Below are 23,142 nucleotides of genomic sequence, written 5' to 3' on the forward strand. Positions count from 1 at the left end.
TTACACCCAGAAACGTAAGAATGTCAATTTTCCGTCTCGCACAATAGATATTATGTGTATAACACACACTGTGCATACCTAAACACGGAGCAAAACGAATGAGAAAAATAAACACAAGGGAAAGAAATCTTCAGTCTCCATTGTCTTGCCTCGAGATTTCACCAAATAATTACACGATTTCTCGGGATACAAGCTCCGGCGGCTTTGTCAGAAAAGAAACTCGAAACCTTCAGACTTTCATAATCCTCTGCGGGTGCCGACGCACTGAGGGAACACGCCCCCCTTCCTCGTCTCCGGTGACACCGAGGGTTGGCTAATGTGACATTTTTGCAGATCTATATTAAAGAATCGTACGCACGAATTTTTCTCGTATTTATTCGCCGGAGTCAAGGCGTGGTTGAAAACCTTTCAAGAATTCAAATCGTGTAGTTGACGATTCGAAGCAACGGTCATTCGGATATCGCTAAATCACTGTCGATCGATTTAAACGACAATCAAACTTCCGCAAAGTCACACGAGTATCAAACGCACTGAATTACGTATCTACCATTTTTCGCGAAAGCAGCAGGTGCGTTTATGCAACTAATTCAGTGATCGATTCGCGAAAGGTTTGATGGCAAGCTCACTGCGTCGACTCGCGAATAGAGTAACGAAGGTACAACGTCTGGTACAGTCTTATTTTCGTCTACAAATTCGGTCGGTGGTCGGCGTGATGCTGAAGTATGGAGCACATCGCTTGTAGCACCTATTAAAATCTAATCAACGATAAGGACGTCAACAAGGGGCGGAAAATGATCGCTGCTGTTTCCACCAACCAGTCGTACAAGGTATGAGCTATGAATATTGATTTCGGCTTTGAAATTAATCTAGGTGAGTTTTGCGAGCACGGAGAATCCGGTAAAATCGCATGATGCGCAATTCGGCGAGCCTCGCGAGATTTGGAATGCGGGGTTGAGTCGTGGCAACAAATTGAACTGGAGCGAGGGAACGAGGCGCAAGTAGCAAGAGCAATAAAAGTTGGCAGAGACTCCCTGGCGCGGGGCACCCGGCCGACTGGCTGCGGGCGGGCTCGAAGCACGCAGACTCAGACTGGTTGCTGCTTAATGACTCTATCTCTGGTAATTAACTGCTCCTTTACCCACGCCTCCAACTTCGCTTTCATTCAGCTCAACCTCGCTTTACGTTCGAAAAGATTTCCTCGGACAGGGCAAAGGTGTCGGACCCGTTCGCGTTAGAATATCATTCACTGGATAAGAGCCAAGGATTAATAACGAGCGTTTAGATTCGGGCTTGAGGTCCGTTACAATATTCTCTCGTCTCATTAATTTTATTTGTTTCCATTACTTTCATTCCTCCTTCTCTGTATCTCCGTTTTTTTTTTTTTCTCTCTCATTTTTAATTCAGTTCCGCCGCAGAGACTCGAAAGTTATGGCCGCGCGTCAAAAGGCGGGATATGGCCGAGAGACAGAAATTGCATGACGGTAGGCAGTTTGAATCTTCATTTGTGAGTTGTTTACACCACGGTACAAGTATCTTGAATTATACGTATACGCGTACGTGATATCGTTCCCGGGTATTCCTAATCACCGGCGATAAAAATAGCCGCTTATGGAGCGCGACGTGAGGCGTGGACGTGTTTAATTCAACGGCGCGTATAATTTAAGCAACGGCCGATCGAGAAATTCTCACAATAAATTTTTATTCTCGATTAATGCGGAACGAGGCGGTGATGATTTCATACAAACAAGTTCTGGCCGATCTAGAGATAAGTTTGAGTATCTAGTTGAACAGGTGAACCACAGGTTTAATCCCTGTTCACTATCGCATTTACAATCGTATTTTGATCTCTCGCACTCGTTAATCGCTATAAATATATCCGTACCTCGAAGTAGTATATTCTTCATTTAACAGATATTTATTCACACGTTTCGTCTTTCATTTTCATTCCGCAATCGCCAAACAGGCTCAGCCAATTTTCGCATAAAACGTACGAAATATTTCTCCGCGGAGGGGTAAAAATAGCGGTCCGTATGGAATGATTAAACCTCAGACAAATTTTGACCGTGTGCCGCAGTCGTTCTTAATTTTCATATTTTATCGCCGCGGAGAGCAAGGAGAATACCGTCGACCGTCGGAGTAATAATAATTAATTATTGTACCGTTGACAACTTGGCAACGTCTTCATCACGGCTGAGTCACGCCTCCGCTCTTCATTCCCCCCCCCCCCCCCCCCCCCCCCCTCGCCCCTGACAGTTATAATTCCTGTCATTGCCTGCAGGCAAATCCGGCCTCGGATTTTCGATTAAAGCGGTGACACGAATCACGGTGTATAAGAAAAAAATAGTCATAAATTTTTTTCTCCAACAACAAAAGTATCTAAGGTTTTCGAATTCATTGCACGGTTCGCGCAGATTTCCGAATCGCGAATAGATCGATGATGTTTAACTATCCAAACGACCTCCCGATCAGGGTAAGATAAGGATCTAGACGGGATTTCCTCCGGCAATAATCCCAATGAAACAACGGCCTCCGGTTCGGATCACCGGAAAGCCATCACTGACGATCGTTATTTTAATCGAAGCAAAGGCCGTTAACGCGCAAACCGTTTCTACTTTTTCTGGCCCACCGTGAGATTCCTCGGTGGAACAATAATCGACGGACCGGTAAACTGCATCGGTCCGCGGTTAGTTACCCAGAAGCTCCGGCTCCGTTCGGTGGGCCGATTTCGTCTTGGCGTGGCTCAGGAGGGCCTTTCCGATCCCTGCGAAAGATAAGAAAGATGGACCGCGGAGTTAGGTAGGTATAAACACACACGAGCGCAGCGACTGCGGGATGCATCACGGCGCAGAAGTCAGAACCCGCAGCGGGCGAACCGAGCGGAGATCCGGACCCCGACTTTCATTATCACCGCGGCTCGTCGGGCCCCGGGGACGTAAACCGGTGACTTTACGATTATTTGTCGCGTGATTCGTTGACGGCGGGTATTAGAGGCGACAGGGTTACTCGCTACCTGTCGAGCGTCGGAAAAACGCGCCGCAGCGCGGGAAGACGCGGATCGCCCCTGCGGCTTTCCTCTGCGATCATGCCCTGGAAGGTAAGGCCGCAGGTACCGCACCGCACATCTCGCTACGCGTCCCCTATAAAGGTGGAAGACACATGGCCCGTGTAGAGATTCCCGACGTTGCTCCACTCTGACGGAATTTTGATAACGACTGGGATCCCGGCGGGGATCCCCGGGGATGCTGTGCCTCCTCCTCCCCCCCCCCCTCTCCGACCGCGACTACCGTGTTTCAGACGGGAGGCACACTTCTCATAAAAATCTTGGCTTTATGGTAATGGGGCGTCGCGCTGCTGCCTCGCCGAGCATCTTCACGTTGCGCCGCGTACACTTGCCATCTTTTTTACATTTTTACTTTTGTCTCAGATCCTTACGGCGTCACGCTCGATGCCTCGACTCGATCCGATCCACCTGTCGCACTGGGAACGCTGTGTACCTACAGAGTTTTAGCGTCAATTTTTAGAAGACTAAACGACGCCGTCGGATCAATTCTCACCGTACGAATTTTCGTTTCGTATAATCCCCTTTTGAATATCACAGAATTTCTAAACGACTTTGAAAAACACTAGAATTAATTCATCGATTCAAACCCACGCTATATTTCGAGGTGATTTTTTTTTTTCTTTTTTGAAAGGAAACAATTTATTGCGCATCATCACAATTGCAGTGTAAAGTCAAAAGACGGTAAAATTTTATTGTGTTTTTTTTTCAGTTTTTTCCATACTGTAGTGTTTCGGCTAAGTTTTTTCAGTTACCAAGACCCCAATTAGTGGTAAAGAAAACTTCGAGAAATCGATTCTTTGACAAATTATGAGGCTAAAAAAATTACAAAAGTACTATGAGGAAAAAATTGTAGGTCTAAATCGCTCAGATTCTTAGGACTCGACCAGAATTATGGCCTAGGTTGTTGAGTTCAGAAATTGGAGTGTGTTATCGGATCAATGTATGGTGATAAAACATAGCAACCAAAGTGAAGATGTAAAATCCCGTTCAAAAAACCCGTTTTCCTAAGCTGTTTCTCGGGACAACTTTTCAGATTTGACGAAAATACGCTCCCAGCTAATTGACAATCTGTCTGATGATCCCGAAAGTACGTCTTCAAATTATGCCGTACACTAGAAATACTTATTCATGCTCATACTTGACTCAAAAACGCTTTTGAGAATATCTCAAAAATCTCGTTGACTCAGGAAGTTCCCTATTATTCCTTGAATGTATTTCTCGGTCTACACCAAGCATTAATCACATACCTCACGTGCAGAGCCTGAAGGATCTACGACGCCATAAATTGGTAACATTGATACTCGGAGTTTCATTTTTCAGGAAAAATTTCTAGAACGCGTTGCGAAACACGAGCTATAGGAAATGTACAGTGTGCACATAGCCAGGCATACTGGAGTCAGTAGGTATCGATTGTCAGGAAAATGTGAGCAGAGGGATAAGAGTTTCCTTTCCCACAATCACGGAAACATTCCACTGGACCATGGGTACGAGAGCCCGCAGTCTTATGAGTTCCATAATTTATCACGACTACTCGTGTTCTTCGTTTGAGACTGGCTGCTTACGCGCGGTGCAACCATTACTTTAGTTGTCCGTTAGATAAAAATCTTTGGGCTATGGTCACGAGGCTCGAGTCTTGCAGCAAGGAAAACTGGGCTTTAACACGACAAACGTCATCGTGCCTCGGAGGCGCCCCTCCACCCCTTACGTCGCGGCTGATTCTCGTTACAACTCCGTGAATATCGGCTTATCTTTATTATCTGTCGTGAGTGCACAGTGGGACATTTTCCCTCCCCTTAAATAATTCCCCCTTAGAAATCTTCACGGGGTTCACCGACTGCGTGGCCGCCTCAAACGGACGGACAAAACGCCCATCGCTGCGCGTAGACGCCAAAGATCGACGTCCTCGGCGTGGTTATTAATTCGACGACCGACGTCGACCGTTTGCACCTGTGTGTCCGCGTTCGTAGAAACGGATATTTCGAGGGATTCGGATGTCGTGCTGCCGCAGCCCCTTGCATCCCCGAAATTGATGGTGATGGCTGACCAGTACCCTAACTTGTTCGTATTTTTTAATTTCTTCTTCCACTATACGTACACACCCGATTCCCTTCTTCCTTTCTTACAATATTCCGGCATGATTTATCGCGATAATTTCACTTCACAACTTTGTCTACATTAATCTTTTGGCCAGCTATGGCCAGCTATTACTGTCTCGTTAGTCGCGTATTATGGGCAGGTATCGGCTGTGAAGTAGGTGCGGACAATTGTTTTACTTCCTCAAATTATCGCCCGATGTCAGCTGCCGTGCAGTATTTCTCTGAATTATACCCGATACTCTCTAAACCGGGGATAGGTTGAAATATAAACACTTTGTACGCGTACCGAGACGGAAAAAGAAACACCCGTGCAAGAATATCGGGTACGTGACTTGGAAACTAGATTTAGCGCGACTCTCGTCGCTCCGTTGAGTGCGGTTCGCAAAATGAATGAATAAACGAATTTAAAAAAAACTGTCTCAACCCGCGGACGACAAAATCCCTTCATTTGCAGCAGGAAATCGGGTTCCCTCTAAAAATAAATGTAATAGAAATCAACAAAGTGAGAAATAACGTCGAACCGTTCTTGCCTGATTTTAACTCGAATTAAATACAGGTTATAGGAAACGTCAGGTGAAACGCGATAAAGTATGGCGGATGTAAGGATCGTTAAAAGCTGGATAAACGGATGCCTGTTAACGGGCATAATAATTCAAGAAAAACAAACACTTCGTATATTCTTCCGTTGCTTATCGTTCCAGGCAGAATAAAGCAAAGGGTGCGCTTTATTTTACTTATTCAAGACGCGTTATGTCGGGCACTGCAGGGTACAGGCTGCTATATAGAGCCTGCAACAAAGTCGCATCCGCCAAAACGAGTACCTGGATGCATGTATGTATGCATGTCTGTACGCGTCAACCTGGAGAAACCTGAAACTTGTCGATCGCTTGAGAGGAAAGATCGTAAATCTTGATTCTGACCTCATTTGTATGTGAGAGTTGCAGAAGTTTCTGCTTCGTCTTCAGATAAGCCCGGCGCCCGGTCTACAGGGTGGTCCATCCAACTCGGGCCGTATTCAAACATGCATCAGGCATTCCCACGTCGGTCTTGAAGAGTGAAAGAAATCGTCGTTGAGAGATCAAACAGCTGCGATTTTCACTTGAAAAATTTATTTTCTTCGTAAACTGTAGATATACTTTATTCATTACGTATTACGTATTACGAAGACTCGACAATTGTTCGACTGTGTTTCCCCCTCGTTGTTTTTTCGTTGCGGAAATCATGTATGGCAATTTCGAGCCATTTTCGAGTGAAGATTGTTTGCAAATTAAAATTGTTCGAAACGAGATCAGTTTACCTGGGACACCCGGTATCTTTTGAAATGGTGGTTTCATCCTGTCAGGTAAATAATATTATGTATGTTAGTACACACGGTTAAAGGCCAGAAGCGGTTTAGTTCCATCTTCTCTTATTTCGGTTTTTCTGTCTCCTTCTACCTTTTCCCTTTTTTTTTTCAAGAAAAGATATTAAAGCTCCCCGTCGTTGCGTCGACGCGCATCGTACAAGTATGAGATGTCCCTGTGGTCACTGGTCTCCGCGTCGTTGGAATGCCATTTACAGTTTCCAGCGACGTTGATTAATTGTAACTCCGAGATGTGCATCTCTGGCCGTGAGTTTCGAGCACGAGAAAAATTGTGGAAAAAAATTTATGCCCTGACACTGTACCATCGGATGCGGATAACCGGATTGCGGAATGCGAATTAGATCCGCGTCGAAATGGAAAAATTAAGTCATGTAAATAGAAAAAATCGCGTTAGATAGGCGCAGCATTGCACGATGGTACTATTTATTTTTACCTGAATGTAATTTAATCCCTGAAATTAAGAAAGTGAGACGAAATTCCACGTCGTATAGACTATTTTCTTATCAGATCGATTGGAGGGAAACGATTTTTCCGTCGAAACCGTTATAAATCAGATCGAGATTAGAGGCAGAGTGATTAAACGAGAACGATCCGTGGCGCGTTGCTACGAACGAACGATTCCACTAATGAAAATTCATTACTAATAAGTGAACCGGATTGTTATGGTGCAGGAAGGGAAGAGAGAGAGAGAGAGTGAGAGAAGGAGAAAAAAAGAAATCATAAAAAATCAAAGTTGAAGAAAAAAACCCAAATAACACACAAATCGAAAAAGCAAAAGAAAATGTAATTAATTGCCAGTGTCAGAAAAGCGTCGAAACAAGTATCACGGATCAACGCTTGACTAACCGAGTTAACGAAACAGATCAACAATCCATCGTCTGTGTCTAAGCTCTCTCTCTCCCTTTCTCGCCTCTCTCTTTCCATATTTCCTCCCCTCTGGAAGAGTCAATTGTATCGTGCAGGCCGACGCGACGTACACGTATAGAAATGCACACACACAGACGCGTACGGGGGCGTCGTAGTTTTTTTCATTCACCTTCCTTGGTGGAAAATTAATCTCAGTTAAAATTCTGGCCAGTGCAACGACGGCTAGAAGAGCAGAGTGGAAACCGTTCGTACAGATGTGCACGCACAAACGTTACGCCTGCACACAAACGCGTCGTTGGGCGTGCGTGTGTTATAGCTCAAGGCGCATGATGCTGCAGGGGGAGAATTGCGGAGGAGGTCATTGATAAATAGCCTCATTTCTTTCGTCTAACAAAAACCACAAGCGTCGGTTCATTCATGCCCCGGATCTGCCTCGGTGTTGCATCGTCGACCCTCGACGCACGCACATGCATTCACCGACACAAGCGCCATCCGAGAGGCTGCCTCGAGGAAGCCATCCGTATCGTCGTACACGTTTTGAGGGACGATCGGCGGGAAAAAAGATCCGGGGGCAAGGCAAGGATGATGACTTAGGGGGCGCCACACGTATATCCTGTAAACTGACGCGCATACCATCGGCGAAAAACTCTAAAAAGTTGAGAAAATTCAGAACTCGACGATTCCAAAAGAAACATGGAAATTCGGCCATTCTGTTCGTACGAACGCCATCTGACACCGAGCTGTTAACTTTCGATTTTTAATAAATTTGCTGTCTGAAATTACATTGGAAAATGAATTGCATTTATATGGTAATAATTGATGTAGAATGAAAATTTGGAACAGAAAAATGGTGTCACCTGTGTGACCTGATGTCTTTTGCCTCTTTCAGAGTTCTTTTCACGCGCCGTGGGTATACTTCTTGGTCTTGATATATGCATTTTGAAAACAAAGAGCTGTGAATTTTTTGGGTCGAGTAAGACTTTTCTTCTTTTCGCCTTTTCGCTTGACTTTTTCTTGTTTTCGTTAGTTAAGGTCAAATTCTCTCGTTAAATTTCTCGAGTACCTACCGCCACCTTTTCTCTTACCGGCCTTTGTGACAGAGCCTAATTGAGCTCAGCTTCTTTTCAGAGCGCCTCGACGACTTTTAAAAAATTTTCATTTCTATCCCTTAACAATTAAGAATTACGGTGTGTATGCAGAGTCCGTTCTACACGCGGGTCTTGGAGGACAGGCAGCGTTGCAGCTCTCGAGGCTTTTTACTGCACCGCGGCTCCGTGCCTACACAAACCGAAGGAATGGAATTAACGAGGAAAAGAAAGAGAGAGAGAGAGAGGAAAGAGAGAAACGAGAAAAGGTATAAAAAAAAGATGAACGGGTAAAAACGTAAACGTGGTAATTAATTCAATCACAACCCATCGGCCGGATTGCCACCTGCCGAGAGGCGCGTCGATCACCGCCTCGAGCCTTGATTCTCCTCTTGGCGCAAGCTTGACATTTGCCTCCGCAGGTAACATTAAAGTCAAGAGTGTTTCATACTTAACCGGAACTGACGCACAAACATCATCAAAGTGAATCGTTAATTCTGCCGCGCGGCGAGGACTTCGCGTCGTCGAGATCCCTTTACGATTTCGAATACGGGGCTTCCAAGCTATGGCCGTTCTAATCGTAACTCCGAAACAATTTCGCCCGAATTTATGGCATCAGAGGAAACTTGTACACTTCATAACTTTAGTCTCAACTCCGGGCCACGCTCTTACATACCTTTATGTATCCCGCTCGTCGTATACCTTACAATACCAACGCCACGGTTAAACGCAGGCATTCGACACATCCTTCCTCGGCCAACTTAACAACTCTGAAGTCATCAAATCTTATACTGCGCACGATAAAATGAGCCCGGATTTAATCTTGAGGACATAAAAATTTGATATGATTTCATCCACCGTACGGTCGCCGCGCTGTCACCGTGGGAAGAATTATTCGAATCCACTCGTCGACACGTCTCTCAAATATTATTTATAACGGTGATATTTGTGCACCTCGGCGGATATCGCGTTACAGGCTACGTTGTATACGTATTATATGCCATTCGGTCTCGACGCGTTGGATCGCTGTAAAGAAATAAAGAGAGGAGTGAGTAAAAAAAAACAAATTATATATATATAATTATGGAATCGTCTGTCCTGCTCCACGAGTTCGACGTCCCGTTAAGGATTGATGCGAGCTGCAAACCCAGAAACGCGTGCCCTATAGGCATCCCTTTTTTGCTTCGATCATCGAACAAGCTTCCGGTGCGTCGCAAGTTTTGTCAAGGATCGGCGCGTCGCGATGCGGCCGACAAGTAGGTACACAGAAATATTCGCTGCATACGTGCAGGAATCGCGAACTTCCAGCTCCTGCAGAAGCGGGTGAAAACATAATCGACCGGAGTGGTCAACGACTCCGACGAATGAAAATTTATATTGGAATTAGTCGGACCGAGAAAGTGGTCGATGGATGGTGTAACGCGAGGTTGTCTTTTTGCACCAGTGGCGTGAATAAGCGAATGAGAAATGAAGGGGAATATTTCTGGGTAGGCGCGCGATGTCTTCCCCTGGGCGAGGAGCGTCCCTGCAGTTCTGGAACAAGAGGCCGGTGTGGGTCGGCGGAATCCGAAGCTCGGGTTCGCGGATTGGTCGACCGGCGTTCGGCAGTCGCGGCGCGTTTTTTGCGCGGCTGAGCCGTTTGATCACGGATGGCCGCAATCTTCACCTGTCTCTTGGTTCCGTCTATCTCTCGGCTCTCCCAAGTTCCAGGTTCCCTTTGCTGGCCCCGGTTTGGCGAAGCGACACGGCGAGGCGAGGAAGGAACGACGCGCGAGACAACCGGCAGCTTGACATCCGGCCATCATGGCTGCGGCGGCATCAAGAACTGTATCGAATGATTAACATCGCGATATTTTATTGCTCGCACATGCTCCTTCCATACATGGACTGCGCGCGTGTACCTTTTGTCATCTTCCGTCTCCGCTGGTATATATCGATACCAATCGACTCGCGATTCGTCGTCCCGCGTTGCGAAACACCTGTCTTCCATGATCGCGTCCGAGAGGTGAGATCCCGCGCCCTGTCTAAAAACGGTCGAGAGAGAAAACGATGAAAGAAAAAGAAAAAAAGAAAAAGAAAAAACAACGAGAAAAAAGACGAGTTCAGGAAGTGGCGACGCGCTGTTTATGTATTCGCCGGAGTTAGCGTATTTGCGGAGTCGCAACGTGACGCAACAGCGATCCACACGGTGCTAAAAACTGATTAGCTACAGGAGTGGATTTGTTTCAAGGCGTTTAGCGGATGTTTTACGTAAATTCTATGCGAAAAACTTTCCGGTCGTGCGCGGTGAATAGGCGCTAATTTTGGACAACGATTCGGCCCTACGGAATTGCATTGCGCGTATACCGTCTCGATATCGGTGCTAAGTGATCGAACGGACGATCGCAACGCTCGGGTCGAGGCACCAGCTACAGGAAAGTCGTCCTTCGAGGTGTCGAGAGGCGATTCGATTCCACGCGTAGAGGTATACGAGCACACGGGGAGCCATGACAGCGGCGTATAGCCGTAATATACTCCATTCGTTGGCTCTCGGGCAAACAAGACTACGTATAGGCAGTGTTTGTCTCTCCCGTTAACATGGCCCTTGTGTTTTTTACGATTATCTAGGCGCTACCTGAGAATGTGTTTGGCAAGCCACCGCTAGACAGGCTCGTTCGGATAGCTCAGGGCTAGGAGAAGACCCGCTCTGCACGACGAAGCCCCGGGGGCCGAGGAGTTAGGCGTGAAAAAATTGTTTGCGCAATTATTTCTATGTTTCTTCTGTATTTATTTACTTCCATTCCACCTCCTCGAGTAAATCTTTTACCGTCTTCCAATTATACGCATGCACACGTGCGTAGGTACGTACGTACACAGACGTAGGTGCGTGGGCACCGAAGGATAATCTTCGAAATATACAAGTTCGAAAGTTTTTTTAACGCCACACCGTCGCAGAAGCTATTTTGCCCGGGATTGATTACGAGCGTCATAAATACGCTAGTATCGGATAATAATCGACTTGGTCGGACAGCTATATAGCCGACGAACGCGTATAGGTGGTTCCCGGATCGGCTACCTGTCTTTAGAAAATAATAACTACCTCCGGTAATTACAGGTTGGCCCTAGCGGTCGCACCGCCGTCTCTGTCCGCGCCAAAGAGTAAATCATACTCTTTAGAGAGGAGCTCTGCTCGGCTTATGGGACGTCCGAAGTCACGTTACGTCTCGCTTTTCCACCGCCTCGTAGCTCCTACGCAGGAATTTCAACGAACCGATCCTGCCACCGCGCTTCTTACACTCCTTCGCGTTTATTGTACCTGGAATTCTATTTGTTATGTATCGAGCACGTTCCCAAAGAAAAAGCGAACGAAGAACGAACGACCGAGGGAAGCGGAGCCATGCAAAGAGCGAAATCCTCCCCCAGCATCGTGAGATATTAATTGCGCGGAAGGGTGCAGGTGCTGAGTTAGTTCTTACAAAGGTTTTACTAGGTGTAAGGCTAGACTGCGTCGCGTATGGCACGTTCAGCGTGCGTTTACGTAACGTGGACGTACACTTACTCGGGCGTTGAAACGAATGCGGTGTGTGTGTGTTTGTGTGCGTGTAAAGAAGAAGCTGCGCCGAGAGGAAGACGGGCTGCAGAGGTTCTTGCGACTGGAGGTCGCCTGGGTCCGATAATTAAAACGCATTCAACTCGGATATAAAAGTTTAACGGCCGACTCCCCCTTCGCCGCGAAGCCCACGGCAAGCTTCGTCATCCTTCTGGTCCACCGGGTTATCTCGTCGCGACTAACTTTTTGCACGATTCTTCTTCTTTCACCCAACGCTATACGTGTAGCGTACACGTATTATATTTCTCAACATCTTTCGGAGCGATCTTCTTGTATTCGCATGAATTTTAGTCGAGTCGTTGGCCCTCGTATATAATACCGGGTAAAAATAACGATTTCCCTACAAGGTAGCTCAACAAGCGTCCGATTCCACTGAAAATGTAACAAAGTCAGAATACGTCCGCGCTTTCAAGTTCAATCCAAGCAATTCTCATTTTCAAACTGTTTGACTAAAAGCCCTTCCGAGTCTTTCAATTGCAAAGAAACGTGAAGCTCCCTGACCAAGATTATCCCAACTCCCTGCACTCGACAGCTCAGCTCGAAACACATGTGAAACCTCGAACACGGCGCATTGCAGACTATCCTGCAGGGAATTGTTTGGCGCACTAAAATCTCTCCTCTGGGTCTAAGCCTGAGCCTGGCGCCTGGCGGTAGCACGAGACCGTGACGTCATTCATCAAGGGGACAGCTAACAAAACACTTGGCCCAGAAACGGGGCCCCAGCGTGGCCGACACCCGATAGCCAGAATTGAGGCTCAAGCTCAGCCTGCTGCGCTGTTCTAGGACGTGTCGTAGTCTACATGTGCAACCCTGGATCGTATCGGGGGTCGGGAAATTGGCGAATAAAATCTTGGCGTTGCGTATTGCTGACGAATGATCAAAGTCGGTACGTCAAGCCGCGCGTCGGCAGGCTTTAAGCCGTTTTGTTTTGCCTCCAGGGTCAATTCGCTTGCTACTCGGGTTACATGCCTGCTTCTGAAGATTATTTCGGGCTTATTGAGACTTGCGGCAAATGCGAAACATCAAACGGTAGTTTTGGTTTCTCAACAATGCGAACTTACGTTTGTTTGCTGAAAAGGAAATGGCTGATCGCTTCCAACCTCCCGCGGAGTTTCTCAGCCCACTGCGATTGGCCGCAGCACTTCTGACGTCATTGCGACCGCAAGTGGCTCCATCTCCCAGATTCTAGTTTGCAGGATTTCAGGGTTTTGGGGTGACTGTTGATTGTCCTGCAAATACCGTCAGACCTAGAGGCTGGAAAATTTGACAATTTTTATGACCAGAAAAAACAAACAAGTACTGTCAATTTTACGAATCACTGATACTTCAATAAATCGCACGCCCGTAATAAATCATGGAGTACAAATGCAGAGAAATTTTGTTCACCATCAAATTATCATCCAGAGGACGAGCGCCACCCACGCAGACAGAGATCGAGGGGGCAAAGGTTGGCCGTTTGCACACGGCGACGCCGAGATTGAGAACTTATTGAAACCAGACTTCGCGTTGCTAATCCACGCGGCGTTTCAAAATGGGGTTTCCCTCACGGCCAGCGAGGTTTCAGATTTTCGGATCTTTCTGCGGAGGTAAAGTTCATTCTTTTTGGGAGCTGCAGCGCCGGCCCAACCTCAGCGCTCCCATTCAATTCGAACGTTAAACGATCCGTTACCCAGGCTGACCTCGGCAAAGTCGACTCCGGACCGTAACTAAGTCTCGCCAATCCCAGTCGACGTTTTACGAGCCCCCTGGTAGTTTTTGTCCACGACTCCTCGCAAATTGATGTTTATACAGAGGACCTTCTTTGCGAAGCATATTGACTAGCTCACTCCTCACCAGACTCATAGCTCGCATACAGGCCATTCCGCACCTGTTTCAGCTGCAGCCAACCCTCATACTTCTTTTTTCAATGTTAACGTTGATTCTTCATGTTTTGGTACTGTGAGAAAAAAACGGTTAATATTTTTTCTCGAGCGCTTCAGATGGTTTTTTTTTAAGGGGTCTTTCAAAGACTTTCTGTACCGTTGATGCAAATTATAATTATAATTAAGAGGACGGAATTTCTTTCGAGCCAGTTACCTCAAGTAGATTCCGTGTAGAATACAAAACAGCAACTTCTAATACTTGCAGGATTGTCTCAACTAAACTGTCCGAGGATCCTGAATTCCAGGCTCTGCTTGACGGGAGAAAAGCTTGAACAGTCTCGTAAACTGAACACAATGCTAACTTTAGTGTACTTAAACAAATTCGTACACTGGGTTGATATACACGATTCCATGCTATCGAGAATTCGGTATTCTATGGCTTTGATAAATAAATCGTCACCTTTCAAACGACGCTCCTTTCTTATAATAAAAATGTGACACGGATTAGCTGTAGAGATGTCATAGATGCAACGAATGCGTACAACAAATACGCAACCCCAGCCATGATGAATACTTGGCCGAGGGTTGGAATCTTGAGGGGTATTGTCACTAAATCATTGGGACGTTTACAAAGATTGTTAAATTACAAATAAATCAGCGATCGATGAGTTATGGACGCGGAATAAGAAGTCGAGGAAGACAGAGCCTGGTGGAGCTGAGAGGAGTGGATCGCTAGGAGGGGTTAGTAAATTGAAATAATCCCTGTGGAAGACGTGGAGCGAAGATGGGCTTGAGCCGACGACGGCTAGGTAGGCGCGGGCCTCGCAAAGTCCTGGCCGTAAATCGAGCCGAGCTGATGGCGCATTGATTGCTTTGCGTCTTCGGACCGGCGGCAACGAGCCCCTTGGCCAACCCGAGGAAGACCGCCTGCCAACCTGTGTTTTCTTTTCTCGCATACGGGTATCGGGGTGTCGAGTGCAGATAGGTAACTGAAATAGGGTGCAGGAGCAAAAATTATACGAACATGCATGCATGAATTGCAGTCTGTACGGTAAAGAAAAACGAAACGGTTGCCATCTTAGCGACCCTTGCATTTGGTTGATATAACGAATATATATGTATATATATATATACAAACTCTGCATGGTGAGCGAAAAATGTGGCGATTCGTTCGGCGTTTGGTCCGTGGTCCATTAGTCGGCGGTTGTAATTTAGGCGTAGGATATTTGTTCTTCTTGCTTGTAAATCTTGGCGAGGGTGAAGGGTGGGCTGAGCTTAAGGTGATGGTGGCGATGGCTGGATCCGTTGCTCGAGGGCTGAGGCGCCAGCGCGCGTACGAGGAGCCAATATGGATAGGAATGCACGACATTACCATAATATTAATAGTTTATTTACCAAAGCCCATACGTCACCGAGGACAGTCGAGTGGTCGGTTGGACGTTCGGTGCAGGAGGAGAAGAAGAAGAAGAAGTAGAAGAAGAGGTAGAAGAAAAGGAGTAGGATGAAGAAGAAGAGGGGCGTCGGTCAGCATCCGTCGACGGCACGGATCGAGGGTGCCTCGGGCTGTACCACCACTGAATACAATCCACCTCGCCAGGCGACCGCTGACAGGATCAGGAGTAGTAATATGGATACGTTCGGGACTTGGCGGGTCTAGCCGAGTTGTCTGCGAACAATATTGATGGCAGGATGTACGCGGGTACTGCCACAGCCAATCGATGCAGGGAGTCGTCGGCTCACAATCAGCCTCGGATGAAAACCTACCATATTATTTATACATCGCGGTGTAGTAACGAGCTGCCTGAGCTCGAGGCCCGTAGGTCGAACGGTGCCGTGCTGTTTCCCAAACGGAATGAATTAGATATTGTGAGAAATTCATGCGGCGAGGAGAGGATGAAGCAGATTCGTTTACCGCAGCTGTTTATACAATCCGCAGCTTACGGTGAACGGAGATCCGTCTTTGGTATATTAACCCGCATACCGCGTGCTTCGGTACTTGAAATTGGCGTTGCGTGTCTCGTCGGCGGACCTTTTCCGAAACGCCTCAAGGATCGACGTGCGCGGTGGCGTTACTTTTTACGATCAGCTTCCTGGGAAGTGGGTTGATCCTGGCGCGATCTGTAATTACGGTATCGGTAAAATGAGCTAAAAAATCTCCCGCCCAAGGAAAAAATAACGAAAAAAAAGAAAGAAAAAGAAAAAAAAAATAAGAAAAACAACGAAAAATAAATAATAAAAAATCGCCTAATGATACAGAAGTGGCTGATCCACGCGAGAGGCCTCGTAACGGTAGCGAATGGCAGGAACCGCGTTGTTCTCACTCACATACCCGCAGCGTAATTTCTAAATCCCGTGATTTCGTCGACCGCCGCACATTGTATCCACTGATTTCGCTAGCTCACGTTCATAGAGAACACGAAGACCCGAATCGACAGATTTTAGTCCAAACGATCGCGTAGTCCAGTCATTACCGGCCGGTCCACCCATAATCACTTCCACCGAATACATTACCATTTTTTTTCTCTTTTACCTCCTATACAGGCACACGCGTGCTCACTTACACGTGTAAAGCGGTTTTAAGTGTTCCTTCGTGAGCGATATTTGCCTTCCTCCTTTCCGATGCTCGGACTGATTACGCTCCTATCTTAATTCCAATGTCGCACGGTAAACGTGAATTCGCTTATGTATCCTGTTTATTCGACTCGATCTCACGTCCGGTTGTTTTTCGACGTAACATTTACATTCTGTTAGTAGATTATTAATTTTCAAGTCTCAATCTCTTTGGTTGAAATCGCTATACATGCAACACTGACAAAAACCGACAAAATCATGGAAAAAAATTATGAAACGAAGAACCGCCTACATTGACTGGAATCACTATTAAAAGCATATTGGTGAATACTGTTTCGTTCGATACACATTTCAATTTGACTAGCATAATAGCTGAGCGTATATTTACGTATCTACTCACATATAAACAGGACAGTAGTAGCAGAGGCCAGATTATATTAAGATAGGCGAAGATACCTATATACCGTGCATACCCTTTACGCGTTCTTTTTCTTCTCCGATATTCCATTATATCTCCCTCCCCCGTTCCGTCCCTCCCCGCCTGTCTTCCTGTCGTCGAAGATTTTGTCGCTCGGAGAACGACAAGAGGGTCTCCCGGAGGTGCGGGAGGAGGCGGGGTTTCCAGAGTTTATCCTGTGGCCGGAGGCTACAATCCCGGTCGAATCCTGCAGCGGAATTTGCCGAGTAACGGTGGCTATTGATGCTTTTACATCGGAGCGCGTCTTCAGCTCCCAGGCAGGTAGTCAGCCGGGGATCTCCGTTCCCGGTCCCCGGAGTTCCACTCTTTTCACGTCACCCTGCAGTGCGCGGCGAAGGCCGGTTCCCCGGTATATTAAGAGACGCTGCAGGAATGACTGGCACCAAAAACGAGAGCCGAATACCCTCGGTAGAAACTCTCCTTCCAACTCCCGTTGACACTCGTCGCGCTTTTCCAGGCGGTCATGCGAGGCGGACTTCGGGAGCTTCGATCGGGTCGCCGCGAAACGGGACTCGGAGATCGATGCCGGTTCTTAGGCTGCCAAGCATGACTCGATCCGATCGAAGAGGATCGCGGCGTCGCTCTCCCGCGGGCACCGCCTCAAAGACACCGACGACGCTGTTATCTCCGGTCGTAGGCGCCCCGGGAAGCAGGCCCGGGCCACTGTGCCATTGTGCTTTGTTGCCTTCCAGGTCGCCGAAGATCGAGGCTCACGTATCAATTCTGCGGTCGGTCGCCGCCGCGGCGCGCGCGCATCTTCGACGGGAAAAACAGAGGAGCTTTACGGGATCGAGGGACGGGAATCACTCGATCGACTCCTTCCTCGATAGTCGCGGCGATGACGATCGCCGATCACCGATCGCCGATCGAACGGCGGGCCCACGGGGAGGTCTTTGTCGGTGGCAGTCAGGTCGGTACCCCGCCCAACGAGAGCTCCCGGTGAGCGGTTCTAACAGGGCTGCGTACTTGGGAAGACGGTCCCGCCGCATCTCACATCTACGCATCACCGCGGCGCGTAATGATACGTATTTAATGGCGCACGGAGTCAATTGTTGGTTTATTCGGAAGCTCTTTGAGGAGGCCGGTGATCGTATAACCGGGCCGAAACAGCTCTCGGCCTCTTTTCCCAGTCTCCGATCCTCGATCCTCCGCACGGGGGCAATCCGCCGGCTCGATTCCGACGGACCGATCCTTGCGATCCTCAACCTCACCACCGCCGGGGCAATCACGGGGTATTGAGACCGGTGAACTGAAAGCCTAGTCGAGGCAATCGACGGTGATAATTCTGGGCACGAATGCCCGGCGCACCGATCGGCACCTAGGCGATGATTAATTCGGTCGGTACGGAGGCGTGAGAATAAATTGAGAGATGCGTGGTGCATGGCATGGATGGCGGAGCGGAGAGACGTCCGGTTGACTCGTGTCTTAATTCGGTTAGTCGAGGGGCAACGCCGCTCTTGCCGCAGCACGCCTCGGTATTTTCTACAGGAGCCAATGAATCTGCGATCTTCGTTAGCTCCTCTTGTTGGCCGAGGCTCGGGAGATGCGAGATCGTAGAGCGGGAGAGGATGACTAGCACCTTGTCCGAGGAGCCGCGCGGAGCGTAACAAGACTCGTATTCCGCGTCGAGGAATACGTGGGACCTCGGGCCCTTCTCCGGGAGGATCGTGCTGGCGTCGTTTTGCAGCGGCGCGTCGCTATCGAGGAAAAACCGCTCTTCCTCGCGACGGGCGGTCTTTATTCGAGTCCCAAACGGGCCCAAACACGGAGAGAGGCGCTCGCTCACCGGAAGGATCCCCGGCCTCGAGTTGAATAACACCCCTTGTGTACCCCGCGCAGCTTCGGGGGGCCAAACCAGCTCGGGCCCAAAAAGTCTGCTTATACGTCGCGGAGCTCAGCCTGATTTATAGCGAGGCGATGATGAAGCAATACGCGACGCTAAACACCGCTTTGATGATCTGTTCTCGTATCTCCGGGCGAGCTCTGATTGTTGGCGTGCATCATTAATCAGCGCTCCGCTGCCTCGCGCATCGCTTATACGCGCTCTTCTTGCAGCTAGATCCAGCCCTTTTGCTTCTACGGATCGCTTTCCCAAAGAATAGCCTCCGCCTGAGTCAAAACACGGGGTTGCACCCCGAGCTTAATGCTCAATTTTTCGAGGAATTCGGGGGTCAATGGTCAACAATACCCAGTCGTCACCACCTCTCGTAAGCCGTGAAAAATGAAGCTTTCCGCATCGCGTGGACTCGAATCGTGGTTTTCGAATTGAGCTGCGCAGGTCGGTTCTTCTCGGCTATGCATTTCACTGTGCGACAGATCGGTGCAGTATAGATACGTGTGGTCCATTGACTACCGAGGCAAGACGGTGCTCTATCGGATTAGAGAGAGAGAAACGATTGAACCTGTTGACCTCCTTGCGTGATTTGAGTCCCCGGACTCTTGACCTGGACTTTAGCCATGTAGTTTTTATGCCTCAGATAGTGAGCTCGCCGGTTGTAACATGGAGTGACATTTTTTAAACATACTGCGAAAATTAAATATCGCATATATGTTGCACCGAATGTCCTCTACATTCCAAATCCAAGCAATGAGTCATCTGATTCCTTTGAAGAATTATTTCCTTGGAGATTAATTACGACATGACAGATGATCGTGAGAGCATTTTTATTAATCCCTCAAAGAACCCCTATAACTGTAATGATTCTATAAATTTGGAACGAACATAAAAGAAAATATTAAGCCTGGGCGTTGAGAGGAAGCAGAAACTATAGGAAAAAAAAGGTCAAGGTTTCGTAGGACCTCGTAAAATTTTCAAAAATTAACGCCTGTTTGACTCAACGCAGGTTTTCAGCGCTTGGAACAGGCCTTCCTGTTTCCTTGAGCACACAAACCGGGCATTCTCTAAACAGGCTCCCTCCTCTCTGTTTACACGGTAGATTAAAACTTGTTTGATTTGGAACTTAGTCGGGCCTGGCTAGTTGTCGGGTAACATATTAGCTGGATGCTTTACTCGAAGAGAAACAACATTTATCAGCCTACAGCTAAGAGACTTCTTATTTGCCGTGGTGTGCTTCTGCTACTGTTGATGGTGATGCTGCTGCTGCGTTTCTTCTCCCTTCTCTAACAACGAGGTACACTTGAGGCCAGCTGAAGACCGAATTCTGCAATAATTATTACGTATATTTTCGATTAAGACTCAGGAATTTCCATCGGAAGAGAGAGACAGAGAGAGATGAATCACGTTTGGGAGTGAAAGCATTACGCCCTGATCCAGAAGATCCGAGACGAGGGGTATAGCGGATATTCCTTGCGTTCAGATCGCAGGTGTTCTTCACGTGTCCGGTCTTATCGGTCCGTCGATCATTCGGCCCCGTTGAAACGGCGCGTAAATCTCAATCGCAGATTTCGCAAGGGGATTGTAAAGGCTCCGGTGGGTTAAGAGCGATCGCAGGGCGATTCAAGGGCGGACGAGCGAAGTGCAAGCGATTCGTCGCAGATATTATTTCAATGGAGGAGGGGGAGATCTCTTCAGCGGGACACAATACAAGTCAACACGGTTGTCAGCGTAATGAAGTAGTTTTCGAGGGTAGGGGTGGCGACCCTGCCGAATCCTCGTGCTCATGGAGAGAAGAGAGAAGAGAGAAGAGAGAACACGGTGAACTTTGCGCCGAGAGCAGAGGATATTCCGGCTGGTAATTGGAGGGTGGCCACTTTTCCCGCAACCCTCCGGGGACCCAAATCCTGGCATATGCTCCCTGTAGCGTACAACCGATTGAATATACGCTACCCGTGACCAACCTGACAGATAAGTGAAGCTAATGCTGCTCGTAATCGGGGAAACAAATATCACAGGTTGGACCAGGCGCTTTATGTCAAGATTATACGATATTCTAAAATATTGATTCCGCGACTTGTCGCTCGCATTGTTAAGGCGTAAAGAGAACCATTCTAAAAATGACAAAAAGTTGAAAGTCCACTTCCCGAATTAAGCCCCTGAAGTACAAAGCGATCCTGAATTTGTTGGTGTACTGGAAATTTGTAATTCGACCCTGCCTGGATTTCTAGGACTCGTATAAGCGGTCTTGTATCGACCCTTGAGGATCGTTCCCCTCGGCAGTAACCAGGCGATAACCGCATCATAGGACCATATTGCAAGCGAATAAAGACGTTAAATGAATTTATGGCTGATACAATTAGGGGGAAAAACTGGATTTATGGGTCACTGTCTTCCTGCCCTTTATTCTCGGGTGTAAACCGCCACAGTTGCTTTGTTCCTGAATTTCAGTCCATTCTTTTTTGTTACGCATCCTCGATTGGACAGTCTTTTGTATCGGTTCGTTAATTATCAACGGAATTAGGGAGAAACTGTTGGCACTCTTTTTTTTTGCCTAGGAAGAGGGTAAAAATTATGAGAGTTTAAATTGAGTAACGCAAAACCTGTTCTCGGAAAGACCGGTTTTGCGGTTACGAGACTGCAGCATTCACCACCCGTGATCGCAGGTATTATAGGCGTAACGCAACGGTGTAATATCGTCTATTAGGGTTACTCTAAGTTTTCGAAATTAGTCACGCTAGATTTTTCGTAATCGCATGGGCATGAAACCTGCACGGGTAATCTATGAAATTAGACGCCGCAGGCCGAGTTTTTGTCACAGTGACATTAAAAACATGTGTTTTTCTCTGGATGGGCGCGCCTCGCGGCTTCGTTCCACACTTATCATTCGTTAGACGCCAGGCGTCACCCTCGCCTTCCTTCGCCACCGACGTCGACGACTAGACGGAAGACGGGGATAAAAATAAAACCAACAATTCCCCGTACGTGTGCCTATACTATTTGGATCTTAAGTTACGATGTCCTGGTCGTAAGGAACTCCGATCGTTATTCATCAGCTTCCAATGAATAAGCACAGAAATTATTCGTGGAAAAATAATGCGCAAATAATATTCGTAGGGAGAAACGTCTAACTTGAGTTTGTAAAAAAATGTTCATACTCTTCGGAAGTAAATTTTCAATCTTTAAAGCGTTGCCATACGTGATATACTAAACACCTCGACGAGAAAAGCGACACGCTTTCACCTGTCACATTCACGTGAGTTTTGAAGCCCTGCGCGCGAATACCGGTTCGTCGTCGACGCCGTCTTCCACGTGACTTCCACGTGCTCGTTAGCGTCGGCTTTGAGCGGAATCGAGAGCCGGGGAAGCGGCGGGCGAGGCGGAGGCTGGAGGACGTCGAGGGTCGGGGGTTGGGGGTGGCGTCGAGCCGAGCAAGTTCCCGCTAATTGGGGGTTGGAGGCAAATCGAGGTTCACGTGTCGACGGTGGCGCGGGTTTTCGCCGTGTGCGTTTCCCGCGTTCCCGCACACAAACGCCGGGTGTTACGTCCGTCCCGTTACGTGTAAGGATGTGCCTTGAAACACCCACACACCCGCACACACACTCGCGCAGAGACAGCCGCGTATTCGCGCACGTTTCATGCCTGATTTCGTCCCCTAGGCTGCGAACGGGGGTGCGTTGAATTTTGGCCCCGAGCTGTTGTCTGTCGGTAATGTACGTTATACGGCGAAAACCCGGAACATATTTCCCCGTAAAATGGAGATGATTTAACCGCAGGGGCGGACGGTGATCATCCCACTTACCGCGCTCTCTGGGGTAGGTATGTGAAAAGGTGGACCTGCTGCGGGAGCCGCCGAGTCATTACACGGAGCACGAATAACGATTACATACGTGCGGGAGGGCTGGGAGACACGCGATGCGCCTAACCTGCGGTTCGTATTACAACTCGACGTGTGATGACCTCTTCAACCTGCAGGGCGAAATTCAACGATGCATAATTGTTGTTCGTCTTGTGGTATTATGTATATTTAAATAAACTGTACGCCGAATGGAGTCAGATCTACTACGGTATTCGATATTCGATATCCGGTGAAACGGGGAATTAAAGCCGCAGCTCGCGTCGAGAGAAGGAGAGAGCGAGAAATGAACGGCGAAGCGGTGCTGCATGGATGAAATTAAAGCGCAATGTTTGACTGCGCAATCAATCAATTAGCGAACGCAGGGAGCATCGCTGAATGCGCATTTGTTTGTCACGCCTGTTAGTTACCCTTTTACCGTCCCGCGGCAAGAGCCATCCCTTCAAACTCTGAGTGTACGTACGCACGGTCAGTAAAGTA

General features: G+C 47.9%; 1 protein-coding gene across 2 annotated transcripts in view; it reads right to left on the reverse strand.

Moving 5' to 3' along the window:
• LOC124212070 (LIM/homeobox protein Lhx9) overlaps positions 1–23,142 on the reverse strand; it is a 67,888-nt gene that overhangs the window by 26,244 nt on the left and 18,502 nt on the right. The window contains exons 3-4 of one of the 2 annotated variants that reach the window (XM_046611798.2): positions 13,448–13,997; positions 13,123–13,315 (exon numbers count right to left, since the gene is read on the reverse strand). The gene's annotated coding sequence lies outside the window, so the exon portion shown is untranslated. Of the gene's footprint in view, positions 1–13,122; positions 13,316–13,447; positions 14,713–23,142 lie in introns of those variants that run through there. The other variant, XM_046611799.2, reaches the window with a different exon arrangement.

Source organism: Neodiprion pinetum, chromosome 2, assembly GCF_021155775.2.
Source record: "Neodiprion pinetum isolate iyNeoPine1 chromosome 2, iyNeoPine1.2, whole genome shotgun sequence".
NCBI classification, from domain to species: domain Eukaryota; kingdom Metazoa; phylum Arthropoda; class Insecta; order Hymenoptera; family Diprionidae; genus Neodiprion; species Neodiprion pinetum.